At 38.2% G+C, this 14,271-nt stretch overlaps 1 pseudogene; it reads left to right on the top strand.

Annotated features, from left to right (window-relative positions):
• Positions 1–14,271, top strand: part of LOC138827720 (large ribosomal subunit protein uL6-like) — a 52,129-nt pseudogene that overhangs the window by 31,518 nt on the left and 6,340 nt on the right.

Raw genomic sequence — 14,271 nt, 5'->3', positions numbered from 1 at the left:
ATACATACCTGTTTATGGAATGAGTTCATGATGTATCTGGTTACTGGACTCTATAGTGTGTGACTAACTGATGATGCCAAGGGCAGGGCTCTGAGCTGGAAGCATCACTAACTTTTTTTTTGTCAATCATGGGGCTTGAACTCTGATCCTGGGTACTGTCCCTCAGCTCTTCAGCTCAAGACTAGCACTCTACCACTTGAGCCACAGCACCACTTCTGGTTTTCTGGTGGTTTATTGGAGATAAGAGTCTCACAGACTTTCCTGCCCAGGCTGGCTTTGAACCATGATGCTCAGATCTCAGCCTCCCCAGTAGCTCGGATTGTAGGCGTGAGCCATCAGTGCCCAGCCACCACTAACTTTTTGCTCTGGTTACTACTCTGTCCCTTACTTGGAGGGCTGTAATTACAAAAGGAGTATTTCTGGCTCACTGAGAAACAGAAGAAAAGACTAGTGTCCTATGGGTATATACATACCAATCCACACTCCACTCACTACATTTTTTACCTCTACCTACACACAAAGAGAGATTGAGATTTGGTCATTATTCCTGGAGAGTGACTCTCCTGAGCAAAGAAATGATCCAGTGTTTCTCAATGCAGTGCATAAAGGGCCAGGATCTAACTCTGCCCAGTACTGTGAAAATATGGCTCAAGGATACCCTAAACAATGGGGAATTCTGCATGTCTTTTTTTATTGTGAAAATACTGTATAGAGGGGTTACAATTACATGGGCAAGATCATGAGTACATTTCTTTTTTTTTTAATTTATTTTTTTATTTTATTTTATTTGTGAACATACTGTACAGAGAGGTTACAATTACATGGGCAGGATACTACATACATTTCTTACCAAGCATTGCAGCCTCCTCCTTTGTTTACCCTTCACATCCCTTCCCAGCCTCCCCCCTCCCCCCCACCCAATCCTTTCCCCCCTCCCCCCCACCGACGTTGTAAAGCTCGTTTTTGACATGACAACTTGTCATGAGTACATTTCTTATCAAACATTGTAGCCTCATCCTTTGTTTCCCCTTCCCATCCCTTCTCACCCTACCCTGCCCCCCCACCCAATCCTCCTCCCCCAACAATGGGGAATTCTTTATTATCATAAGCAACAAGGAAGACCATTGAATAAAGTGGCTACCCAACATACCCTCTGAGCAACTATGAAATTTCAGTCATTTATACTTGAACACCTTCAGTCTTCATCAGACAAGAGACAGATGTTGCCTTCTAATGAAAACCTAAGCAAAGGTAGAAAGCATCTACAGTCCCAAATAGAGAAAAGTTCTAAGCCTCTCTCACTTCAAGGTGTAAGCCACAGACTATGCGAGGTTGTGGGAGAAGTTCTTGGAGCCTATTCCTTCTGAAGCCTGGGCAGAGGGCAGTAAAGAAATATAGTGCTATTTCTCTAAAAAGACATGTATGTGTTAGGAATGGACTAGGCAAAGGTCACAGGTTCATGCCAATAGAATAGTCTACCCAAAGATCTGTAGGAGAGGGGAGCCACCTTCCAAACAGCCTACGTTCAACCCAAGGGCAGGTCTGAGCAAGACTTATCTACAGTGTAAAATAGAAATGAGGGACCATTGGTCCAAAAATTATTAAGAAAAATCAAGACAATGACAGCAAGGCATTAATCTAAGTCTAGACCTTTCTAGGAGTAGACTCATATATGACTGCACAGAACTCATATGCATGAAGCCAGGCCCAGTGCCAGTACATCATTTTTTATCTTCAAAATTGAAATTTTGATCTGTCCACATTTGGGAAGTTCTTTATGTGAGAATTAAATGAATTAATGCACGTATTATGCCAAGATCACACATGCATAGTAAACATTTCACAAATGACACTCTCCTATTTGCATTAAATCATAATTAGTTCAGGACATGATTCTTAAATCTAATTGTTATCTGAGATAGATTTCCACATTGTGAATTTTAAGAAGTGTACTACCTGGGGCATTCCCTTTGAAGAAGAACTCCTACACAGTCTCTTTTCCCTAGAACATTGTAATTAGATTTTGACATCCTTGAACATTTAGAGAGACACCTTACACATTTCTGAAAGTAACTTTTCTAATGCTCTAATCTACTGGGTTTCCCTTCCTCTCCTCTGTATTTCCTTTTACTCATCTAGCCTTGTAAGCATATTAATAAGGATGAAGAAAGGTTTCCTCAGTTTTTTTGTTTGAAACATGATTCAACATACTTTAAGTCATTCTATTCATGATATGTGGGTTTTCTTGACAATTTTAGTGGCTTAGTTATATGGTTTTGTCCTATGTGACTTAATGTGACAGTGGAAATATACTCATGATTAATCATAGTGCTCTTTCTCTTTGTTCCTTCATCCTCTTCCTCTTTTTCCTCCTTGTCCTCCTCATCTTCCTGTTCCTCCTCTTTCTTTCCTGGAGCCACAATCACATTAAGAAACCATTCAATTTGGAGATTTTTCTGCTTATTATCTGAGAATCAAGACTCAGAGAAAACATGACAAAAAAGTCATTTGGGTGCTGAAGAGAATGTACTCATGATCACCAAGTGATTCAAAGATGAAAGTAATATTTGATATTCAAAATTTGAATACATTGAATTTTACGAAATTAATGAAATATTAGCAAATCCTAAATGTGCAGATTTTTAGTTATGGTGGGAGTAAAACCCATATACTTCTCCTAGGATTCAGGGTTGAGCCTCTGTGATATCAAAGTATAAAAACAGACATCTTGGGTAATGATCACTTTGTTTTCATATTATTTTCTTGTATAGTAATGATACAGATTTTAATGTGACAAAAGAAAAAAGAAATTCTAAGATTATTACTCTGAGAAATATGAAGTGGGTTAAGAAGTAGAAGACAATAAGGAATTGCTGATAGTGTTGCTAAGGACAATGGTGATATCACTGCATAATTCCACCATAACTAACAATCTGCCATTTTGAAGATTAAAAAAATGATGTATTGTCACTGGGGCTGGCTTCATGCATATGAGATCTGAGCAGTCATACAAGAGTCTACTCCTGGAAAGATCTAGACTTAGATTAATGCCTTGCTGTCATTTAATTTCCACATTACCATAGTCAGAGTGACTTTCATCAAGAAAGCAAACAACAAAAAATGGGAAGGTAGGAAAGGCAGGAGGAATAAATATATGTGTGTAAACATATATATGTGTGTGTGTATATATGTATATGGAGGATGGATGGATGTATTCATATATGTATGAAGAATTCAAAGTCAGCATACAATAGAAATGCTGCATAACTATATGTATTGTGGTACTATTTGCAATAAACAAGTTATGACATCAGGTTGGGTGCCCATTAATGGATAAATAGATAAGGAATAGGAGATATATGTACATGATAGATATAAATTACTAAGCCATAAAGAAAAATGAAGTTTTGTCATTTGCAAGAAAATAGAATCAGTGATAATGTTAAGCAAAATAAGAAAGACTCAGAAAGAAAAGCATGGTATGTCTGTTTTATATGTGGAGTATAGAAAACATGACATGATTGTAGAAGTGGAAATATTATGAAAGACACTGAGCATTACAAAAGAAAATAGGGGAGGAAAGATATGATCTATGTACATTATATTCACAAAAACATTACAATGAAACTCATTAGTTTTTACAATTAATGTATACTAATATAATTCAAAACAGCTGGGTGTTGGTAGCTACTCAGGAGGCTGAGATCTGAGAATCATGGTTCAGAGACACCAGAAAACCACACGTGGCACTGCAGCTCAAGTGGTAGAGTGCTAGTCTTAAGCTGAAAAGCTAAGGGACAGAGCTCAGGCCCAGATTTCAAGCCCCATGACTAACAAAAAATATAAATAAATAAAAAATAAAATCCAAACCAAAATGCCCCAAAGGACTAATAATAGAGTACTTGCCTAGCAGGCAGGAAGACCTAGGTTTTATCCCCAACATTGCAGAACAGAAAAGGTTGCCTGACATGCTAAGAAATAATGATGTATTATTATTATTATTATTATTATTATTATTATTATTATTATTATTATTATTATTATTTCTACTACTATTACATCATCCAGGATAAAGGTGGTTTTAATAGCCAACTAGAACAAAATAACATTGAGCATGAGGATAAATCTAATCTTCAGTTGCCAGATGCCTAATTTAGTTTTTGTAATGTCTCAAAATTTTTTAATTTAAATTTAATTGTAAAGATAATATACAGAGATGTTACAGTTGCATAACCCATTTTAACAATGTCACCTCCTCCCTCATTTTTTCCCAGTTTTCCCCTCTCCTCCCAAGTTGTATAGTTCATTTATAACATAGTGTCTAGTGACTATCATTGCTGTCCCACTATTTCTGTGCTTCCCCTTTCACTCCCCAAACCAGATAAATTTATATACAAGACAAAGGGTACTGAAATCAAAAACAGTGACAAAAAGAAATAAACAGAAGGAAAAATAACTGTAAACAGTACAATCAAAACCCCTCTTGTTTCCATTTCTTGGAATAAGCATCATTTTATATGATCATATGCTCACATCTTTTGAGCCCTTGTTATGCTCTCCTAAGAATGCCTTCCTTTGTTCTTTGTGTCAATGTTTAGGGTGCTGTTTAACTAATTATGTCCAAGAATAATTATTTGTCTTGTACTGTTCATTGGATTTACTTGTAGATTTACAATGCCTCTCAAATTTTATGTTCATAAACATTGAAAACAATCTTTAGACAAATGCAAAAGGCTGTATAATACACAAAACTTAAATGAATGAAGCTAAAATTAACTTGAACTTTTCAAAGTAAGGTCATCTTTAAGTAACTTTTGGACAAGAAGGAGAAATTAAGCAAATTAATGACAGGACAAAACTTGTTTCCAAATGGCCTGTTTGGACATCATGCTATGTTCATTCCTTTGGGTGAACTATGAAATTCTAGAATGTGAAGGAATTTGGGCCAGTGTAGGCGATGTAGATGATTCCTAATCAAATAAAAATTATGGCATAAAAAGCCACAAACTCAAAACTATGTATAACAAAGGGTTAAAATTGTTATAAAAGCAAATAAGAAAAATAAAAATAATTCACTTAAAAAATAGAAGACAAAGGGTATGATTAGGTAAACTAAGAATAATTATAAATGGATAAGAATTTTTAAAGATTCTCAAATACTCGCACATGGTTAGTAATATTCAAATATAATAAAACATATTTCTAATTATTAGATCAGTGAAAGTAAAACAAAGGGATATTATGCATTTTTGTGGAGAATGTAATTAAGTAAGTATGCCTGCAGACCATAAGTATCAGAATAATTTGATAAGCTTCTTTTGTCAGTCCTGGGGCTTGAACTCGGCTTGGGCACTGTCCCTGTATCCTTCAGCTCAAGACTAGTGCTCTACCACTTGAGACACAGTGTCACTTCCAGTGTTCTAGTGATTTATTGGAGATAAGAATCTCACGGACTTTCCTGCCCAGGCTGGCTGTGAACCGTGATGCTCAGATCTCAGATTCATGAGTAGCTAGGATTACAGGCATGAGTTACCGGCATCTGGCTAAAGCGTATTTTTTTTCTAGTGAGTATTATTATCATTATTATTTTATTGTGAAAATACCATAGAGAGGGGTTACAATTACATGGGCAAAAATACTTGATAAGCATTGTGGTTTCCCCTTCCCATCCCTTCCTACCCACCACCCCAGCCTGAGCCACCACCCTCCTCCCCTGCAGCCAAACTTGTAAAGTGAGTTTTTCTTTTTTATTTTTCTTTTTTTTAATTTTATTTTATTTTATTTGAGAACATACTGTACAGAGGGGCTACAATTACATGGGCAGGATAATGCATACATTTCTTACCAAGCATTGCAGCCTCCTCCTTTGTTTACCCTTCACCTCCCTTCCCAGCCTCCCCCCTCCCACCACCCAATTATACCCCCCTCCTCCCCGCCACACCGACATTGTAAAGCTGGTTTTGACATGACATTTTGTACTTCTCATTGTTGCAACAGGTCCACCTGAATTCTTAAACGACTTGTTTGTCCCCATCTCATCCACATGTTATACTGACATCAAATATGGTGAAAGCGGGGGTTAAACTGTGGGGGAGGGACATACAAAGCAACAAAGAAATAATCTTATAAATGCGTTAGAAACACATGCATGAAAGAAACGAAAGCATTAAAATACATATTTAGGGGTTCATTTTCCTAACATCACATTATCTGACCTTTTCCGCTTAACTCATACCTATACTAGATATTGCAAATAAGGGAAACCATGGGACCTATGCTTCTTTGGGCCTGGCTTACTTCACTTAATATAATTTTTTCCAAACCTTTCCATTTCCTAACAAATGGGGAAATGTCATTCTTTCTGATGGAGGCATAGAATTCCATTGTGTATATATACCACATTTTCTTGATCCATTCATCTACTGAGGGGCATCTGGGTTGGTTCCATATCTTAGCTATGGTAAATAATGCTGCAATAAACATAGTTGTGCTGGTAGCTTTAGTGTGGTCTTGTTTGTAAACATTTGGGTAAATGCCCAAAAGTGGGATTGCTGGATCATAGGGGAGATCTATGTGAAGTCTTTTGAGGAACCTCCATACTGCTTTCCAAAGTGGTTGAACAAGTTTACATTCCCACCAACAATGAAGTAAGGTTCCTTTCTGTCCACATCCCCTCCAGCATCTGTTGTTGTTAGAGTTCTTGATTTTTGCTGTTCTAACTGGAGTGAGGTGATATCTCAATGTTGTTTTGATTTGCATTTCTTTTATGGCTAGGGATGTTGAACATTTCTTCATGTGTCTATTGGCCATCCTTCTTTCTTCTTCAGAGAAGCTTCTCTTTAAGTCTTTCGCCCACTTATTTATTGGGCAGTTGTTTCTTTGAGGATTTGTTGTTGGGTGGTTTAATTTTTTGAGTTCCAAGTATATTTTAGATATGAGACCCTTGTCCGTTGTATGGCTAGTAAAGATCTTCTCCCAATCAGTGGGCTTTCTATTGATCTTGCTAGCTATGTCATTTGCCCTGTAGAAGCTCTGCAACCGTATGCAATCCCATTTGTCCAACCTTTCTTTGATTTGTTGTGCTTCCGGGTCCCTATTCAGAAATTTTCGGCCTGAGCCAAGGAGACCTAGGGTTTCTCCTATTCCATCCTGTAATGTTTTCAGAGTGTCTGCTTTGAGTTCAAGGTCTTTGATCCATTTGGAGTTGATTATGGTGCAGGGTGATATATAATGATCTAGCTTTAGTTTTCTACATGTAGTTAACCAATTTTGCCAGCACCATTTACTGAAGAGGCTGTCTTTCTTCCATTCTATTGTTTTAGCTTCCTTATCGAAGATTAGATGGCTATAGGTCTGTAGGTTCATTTCTGGGTTTTCAATTCTATTCCATTGGTCCTGAGGTCTGTTCTTATGCCAATACCAAGCTGTTTTGATTACTATGGCTTTATAGTAGAGTTTGAAATTTGGTATTGATATTCCTCCAGCAGTGTTCTTTCCATTGAGGCGCGTTTTTGCTATTCGGGGTCTTTTATTGTTCCCTATGAATTTTTGGATTGCCTCCTCTATTTCCTTGAAGAATGAGGGTGGAATTTTGATAGGTATCACGTTGAATTTGTAGATAGCCTTGGGAAGTATTGCCATTTTCACGATGTTAATCTTGCCAATCCAGGAGCATGGGAGGTTTTGCCATTTTTTAAGTTCTGGGTTGATTTCCTTTTTCAAGATTTTAAAGTTTTCATCATAGAGGTCCTTCACTTCTTTGGTTAAGTTAATTCCTAGGTATTTTATTTTTTGTGGAGCTATTACAAATGGAGTTGCTTTCCTCATTTCAGCCACACTTTTCTCATTGTTGGCATATAGAAAAGCCATTGATTTTGGGGGGTTAATTTTATAACCTGCTACTTTGCCAAAGTTTTGAATCAGCTTGAGTAATTTGGGAGTGGAGTCTATGGGATTCTTTAAATACAAGATCATGTCATCTGCAAAGAGGGAGAGTTTTATTTCTTCTTTCCCTATTTGGATCCCCTTTATGTCTGCATCTTGTCTTATTGCTGTAGCTAGGCATTCTAATACTAGATTGAAGAGAAGTGGAGAGAGTGGGCATCCTTGTCTTGTTCCTGAGTTAAGAGTAAATGGCTTTAGTTTTTCACCATTGAGTATAATGCTGGCTGTAGGTTTGTCATATACAGCCTTTATTGTATTGAGGAATGATCCATGGATTCCTAATTTTTCCAGAACCTTCATCATAAAGGGGTATTGGATCTTGTCAAATGCTTTTTCTGCATCTATTGAGATAACCATGTGGTTCTTATTCTTGCTCCTGTTGATGTGATGAATAATATTAATTGATTTGCATATATTGAACCAGCTTTGCATCCCTGACATGAATCCTGTTTGATCGTGGTGTATGATTTTTTGGATGAATTGTTGAAGTCGATTGGCCAAAATTTTGTTGAGAAGTTTTGCATCAATGTTCATCAAAGAAATGGGTCTATAGTTCTCTTTCTTTGATGAGTCCCTGCCTGGTTTTGGGATGAGGGTTATGATGGCTTCATAGAATGTGTTCGGTAGTGAGCTTTCTCTTTCAATTTCATTGAAGATTTGGAGGAGAATTGGTGTGAGCTCTACTTTGAAGGCCTTGTAAAATTCCGCTGTAAAACCATCTGGTCCTGGACTTTTCTTAGCTGGGAGGTCTCTTATTGCTGTTTCTATTTCAATGCTTGATATGGGCCTGTTAAGCTGGTTTAACTCATCTTGGTTTAGTTTTGGCATGTCAATATTTGCTAGGAAAAGGTCCATTTCTGTCAAGTTCTCAAACTTATTAGCATAAAGTTTTGAGAAGTATTCCCTTATAATGTTCTGAATCTTGGTTGTTTCCGTGGTGATGTTTCCATTCTCATCTCTGAGTTTATTAATTTGGGTGTGTTCTCTCCTTTTTCTGATAAGGTTTGCTAAGGGTCTGTCAAATTTGTTAAGTTTTTCGAAGAACCAACTCTTTGTTTTGTTGATTCTTTCTATAGTTTTTTTGGATTCTAATTCATTTAATTCTGATTTAATTTTGATTATTCCTTTCCATCTATTGGATTGGGGTTTATCTTGCTGCTCTTTTTCAAGGAGGTTTAGATGTGTCATTAAATTGTTAGTTTCTGATCTCTCCAATTTGTTGATGTAGGAGGTCAGAGCTATAAACTTGCCTCTGAGTACTGCCTTTGCTGTGTCCCAGAGGAGCTGGTAATTTGTGTGTTCATTTTTGTTGAATAGCATGAACATTTGAATTTCCTTTCTAATCTCTTCCATGACCCACTCATGATTCAGCAGTGTGTTGTTCAGCCCCCATATGATACTGGACTTTCTTTGGTGGCTTTTGGTGTTGAGATCTAATTTTATTCCCTTGTGGTCACAGAGAATGCAAGATATAACTTCAATGTTTCTGAATTTAGATAAGTTTGCTTTGTGGCCCAAAATGTGGTCTATTTTAGAAAACGTTCCATGTGCTGCAGAGAAGAATGTGTATTCTGATGCTGCTGGGTGAAATGTTCGGTAAATGTCTGATAAGTCTAGTTGATCTATGCAGCTGTTTAGATCCTCCGTTTCTCTGTTGAGTTTTTGCCGAGTTGATCTATCTAGTGGGGAGAGTGGTGTGTTAAAATCCCCAACAATTAATGTCTTTGGATCTATATGGGATTTGAGGGAAAGTAGTGTTTCTTTGATAAATTTGGGTGCTCCATTGTTTGGCGAATAGATATTTAGAATTGTAATATCCTCCTGAAGGAGAGATCCTTTAATTAGTATGTAGCGACCTTCTTTATCTCTTCTCACGATTTTTAATTTGAAGTCTATTTTATCTGATATTAGGATTGCAACTCCCGCCTGTTTATGAGGGCCATTTGCTTGGTAGATTTTGTTCCAGCCTTTAACATTGAAAATGTGTTTGTTTTTATGGGCAAGATGTGACTCCTGCAAGCAGCAGATAGAAGGGTCTTGTTTTTTAATCCAACTAGATAGTCTATGTCACTTAATTGGAGAGTTCAGTCCGTTAACGTTAAGAGATAGGACTGAGAGGTATTTGGGAGTTCCTGTCATGTTATCCACCTTCTTGGGGGCTGCGAAAACTGGGTTCTTCCTAAGGTTCTTGGATTCTCAGTTTGGGTGCAGTTTCTTGGCCTTTGTTGCGGTCTTGTTGGTTTTCTATGTGTAGGACATCTTTAAGAATCTTTTGTAGGGCTGGTTTGGTGGAGATGTATTGTTTCAATTTTTCTTTGCTATGGAAGGTTTTTATTTGGCCTTCAGTTATGAAGTAGAGTTTAGCTGGGTACAGTATTCTTGGTTGATAGTTGTTTGTTTTTAGGGCATGGCAGACGTCATTCCAGGCTCTTCTTGCTTTGATTGTCTCTGCTGAGAAATCTGAGGTGATTCTAATTGGTTTCCCTTTATAGGTGATTAACCTTTTCTCCTTGACAGCTTTAAGGATCTTTTCCTTGGTCTGAGTTGATTCTGTGTGGATTATAATGTGATGGTGGGATGTCCTATTCTGGTCTGGTCTATTTGGGGTTCTAAAACCTTCTTGTATCTGAATAGGCCTATCTTTTTGTATGTTTGGGAAGTTCTCTGCTAGGATCCTGTTAAACACATTTCCTAGACCATTAACTTCTGTTTCTAGGTGCTCCTCTACACCCATTATCCTTAGATTGGGCCTTCTGATGGTGTCTTCCAGGTGTTGGATAGATCTATCATATTTCTTGGACTTGTCTTTGATGGTTGTATGTTCTTTCTCTATAATATCTAGGCTGTCTTCAATCCCTGAGATTCGATCTTCTGCATGATCTAACCTGCTGTCAAGACTCTCTACTTTGTTTTTTATCTCTTTTCCTTCTAATTGGTCAGCTTTGATGGCTTCAAGTACTTTGTTGAAGCTCTGTTTTAGGTCTTGTATGAATTTCTTTACTTCCTTAATTTGGTGTTCAGTGTTTGTTCTCAAATCACTTAGTTGATTGGTTATGGTTTCTTTGGACTCCCATTCCTTCTGTTGGGTTCCATTCAGCATTCCCTTTGTGGTCTCCCTGACTTCCTTCAGCCCTTTGTTAATGGATTCCATGAATGCCTTTACTGATCTTTGTGTATTCTCTACCTGGTCTCTCAATTCCTGAATTACTCTTTGATTAGCTTCCTCCCGTCTGTGGGATTCCAGCAGTTCTCTTTTTTCCCATTGGTGGGATTCCTGCAGTTCTCTTTGAGTGTTCTCTGCCTGCTCATGCCATTCCTCCCTTTCTCTTTGAGTATTCTCAAGTTGTTCTCGCAAATCCTGTATCAGTTTTTGAGTAGCTTCCACACGCTTATGGTATTCCTGTATAAACTTCTGGGATGCCTCCTCTCTCTCCCTATCACGCTTTATCTGTTCTAATCCCTGATTATCAAGATTGGGAATTGAGATACCCGAATTTGCCATTTTTCTTGTGTTTTTCCGGCTTACTCGGCCCATTTGAGATGACGATTGCACCAGTTTTGTGCTAGAACACTATCTTAAGGCAACCATCAACCAAAGTTTGCATTTGTACAGTCAATAGTCTACAGATACAATCTAGTTCAACAGATGCATCTATTCAACATCAAACAACTATATGTTAAAGGACTTCGAACCGCAGAAAAGAATTTGGAAAACCAGAAATTATTAGGATTAGGGAGAGATGTGGGTGAAAAATAGGAATAGATTGGTGTGGGGAGGCACAGGGAGAGTTAACTATGTCCTAATCACAATGCAGGAAATGGGTTGGGTAGGATGCAAGTAGAGAGAGAGAGAAAAAGAAGAGACGGATAGGGGAATGAAAAGAGACCAGAAAAAAAATAGAAACGTAAAAATTAATGTATTTAGAGAGGAATGTGAATATGTTGAGAGAAGGGGAGGGACATAGAGGAGATGTGAAGAACTTTAAGGATGGGAAATGGAGAAGAAAAGATCAGAAGTTCAGTAGATCTAGACAAAAAACGAAAAGATAATTAAGAAAGAAAGAAAAAGAGAAAGAAGACAAGAAAAGAAAGGAAAATGCTCATTCACATATTCCTAAAATAAAAATTATAAGATGAGAAAAAAAAAGTTACTGGAAAACAATTATTTTTTCAGAAGAGGCAAAAATTAAAGATTAATAAAAGTTTTAAAAGGGAAAAAATTTATATATATATATAAGGTAACAAAAAACAAAAAACAAACAAAAAAGAAAAGAAAAAGAAGAAAAAAGAAAGAAAAAAAAGAAAAAAGAAAAAAAAGAAAAAAAAAAGAAAGAAAAGTCTTTTGATTTTTTTTTGTGGGGGAGGGGTGGGAAGAATCCTGTATCTCCCTTTTGTCTCTAACCAGTCTCTTGTTGGAGTCTCTGGTCAGCTTGAGGTCCTGTGGCTTGATTGGTTTCTTAAGTCGGTTGGTTGGAAGAGGCAGAAAAATGCTCTGCTTTACTCAAGATTTTGAGATCCCCCTCCCAGGTTAGTTTTCTGGGAGGGTGATCTGCTTTGAGAATCACAAAAAGGGGGATGTGGTGATGAGGCTAGGTTCTGGGTAGAGTTGAGGCCTTTCAACAAACAGTAGCTTTTCCCTGGGGCTATTTTGTGATAAAGCTCACAGCGCCCAGCCAGGAGCCATTCTCCCAGTTTCTGTTTTTCAATTGATTGTGGTGGCTGCTAGAGGGAGGGGCAGCCTCTGGCTCTGGTTACCCAGTGAAGCAAGCCACTCCAATGGCTGGCACCTGAGCTGGGTGACTTTTCCCTGGATGGAGCTGAGTCTGGCAGGTCACTTCGCCGTTAAGTTCTTGTGACCTGCTAAATGACTCGTTTTATTCCAAGGCCTGAGTTGGAGCTAGCAGCTCCTCCGAGCTTTGTCGGTATCCAAGATGGAGATCACCGGTGATGGGTGGGAGAGGTGTCCTTCCCTCCTCTGCTCCCTGAGAAGGAGTGAGGACATCGGGCTTGTACTCACGCCGAGTCTTGGATCCTGGGTCGTCTCTGGTCTGCAAACAGCAGGATGAAGATGTCCGTTCCTTGTTGGTTCTTGTTGGTGTTGAGTAGAATCAGCTCGTCCGCTGCGTCTGGCTCCTTCGTCCTGGACTCTCTGTGTCTCAGGTATGACCCCGCGGCGGTGGTCGCCGACGCTACCCTGCCGCCGCCGTGGCAGCTGGTGTGTTTCCTTGGCTTCCCTTCTCTTGTCTAACTCTCTGTCCTGTGATGGCACACTTGGTGTGATTCTCTGGCTTAGGACTGTTCACTGGAACTCTAAAACTGCTTTCTATGCGAGAGCTTGTTCAGATTACAGCTTCTCCTCCGCCATCTTCCCGGAACTTGCAAAGTTAGTTTTTCCACATAAGAACTTGTACATCTCATTGTTCCAATGAGTCCACCTGTATCCCTATTTAAATGATTTGTTTTTGCCCTTCTCATCCACAAATTAAACCAACGTCAAATACAATGAAAGCAGGGGTTATACCATGGAGGAGGGACATACAAATCAACAAAGAAATCATCTTATAAATATGTTAGAAGCAATCACAAGAAAGAAAAAAAACATTTCAATACTTATGTTGTTATCTTGGGGTTCATTTCACCTAACCCCAATTTATCTGAACTTTTCTGCTTGTCTCAGACATATACTAGTTATTGAAAATAAGGGAAACCATGGGACCTATGTTTCTTTGGGCCTGGATTACTTCACTTAATATAATTTTTTCCAAGTCCTTCCATTTACTAACAAATAGGACAATGTCATTCTGTCTGATGGAGGCATAGAATTCCATTGTGTATATATACCACATTTTCTTGATCCATTCATCTACTGAGGGGCATCTGGGCTATACATCTTAGCTATAGTAAATAATAGTAAATAATGCTGCAATAAACATACTTGTACTGGTAGCTTTAGTATGGCCTTGTTTGTGACCATTTGAGTAAATGCCCAAAAGTGGGATTGCTGGGTCATAGGGGAGTTCCATGTGAAGTCTTTTGAGGAACCTCCATACTACTTTCCAAAGTGGTTGAACAAGTTTACACTCACACCAACAATGCAGTAATGTTCCCTTCTGTCCACATCCTCTCCAGCATCTGTTGTTATTAGAGTTCTTGATTCTAGCCGTTCTAACTGGGGTGAGGTAGTATCTCAATGTTGTTTTGATTTGCATTTCTTTTATGGCTAGAGACGTTGAGCATTTTTTCATGTGCCTGTTGGCCATCCTTCTTTCTTCTGCAGAGAAGTTTCTCTTTAAGTCTTTCGCCAACTTATTTATTGGGCAGTTGTTT

The sequence above is a fragment of the Dipodomys merriami genome, unplaced genomic scaffold (genome assembly GCF_024711535.1).
Source record: "Dipodomys merriami isolate MVZ:Mamm:240054 unplaced genomic scaffold, mDipMer1.0.p SCAF_16, whole genome shotgun sequence".
Lineage (NCBI taxonomy): Eukaryota > Metazoa > Chordata > Mammalia > Rodentia > Heteromyidae > Dipodomys > Dipodomys merriami.
The sequence above is the reverse complement of the archived record's forward strand: the minus strand, read 5'-3'. Positions and strand labels throughout refer to the sequence as shown.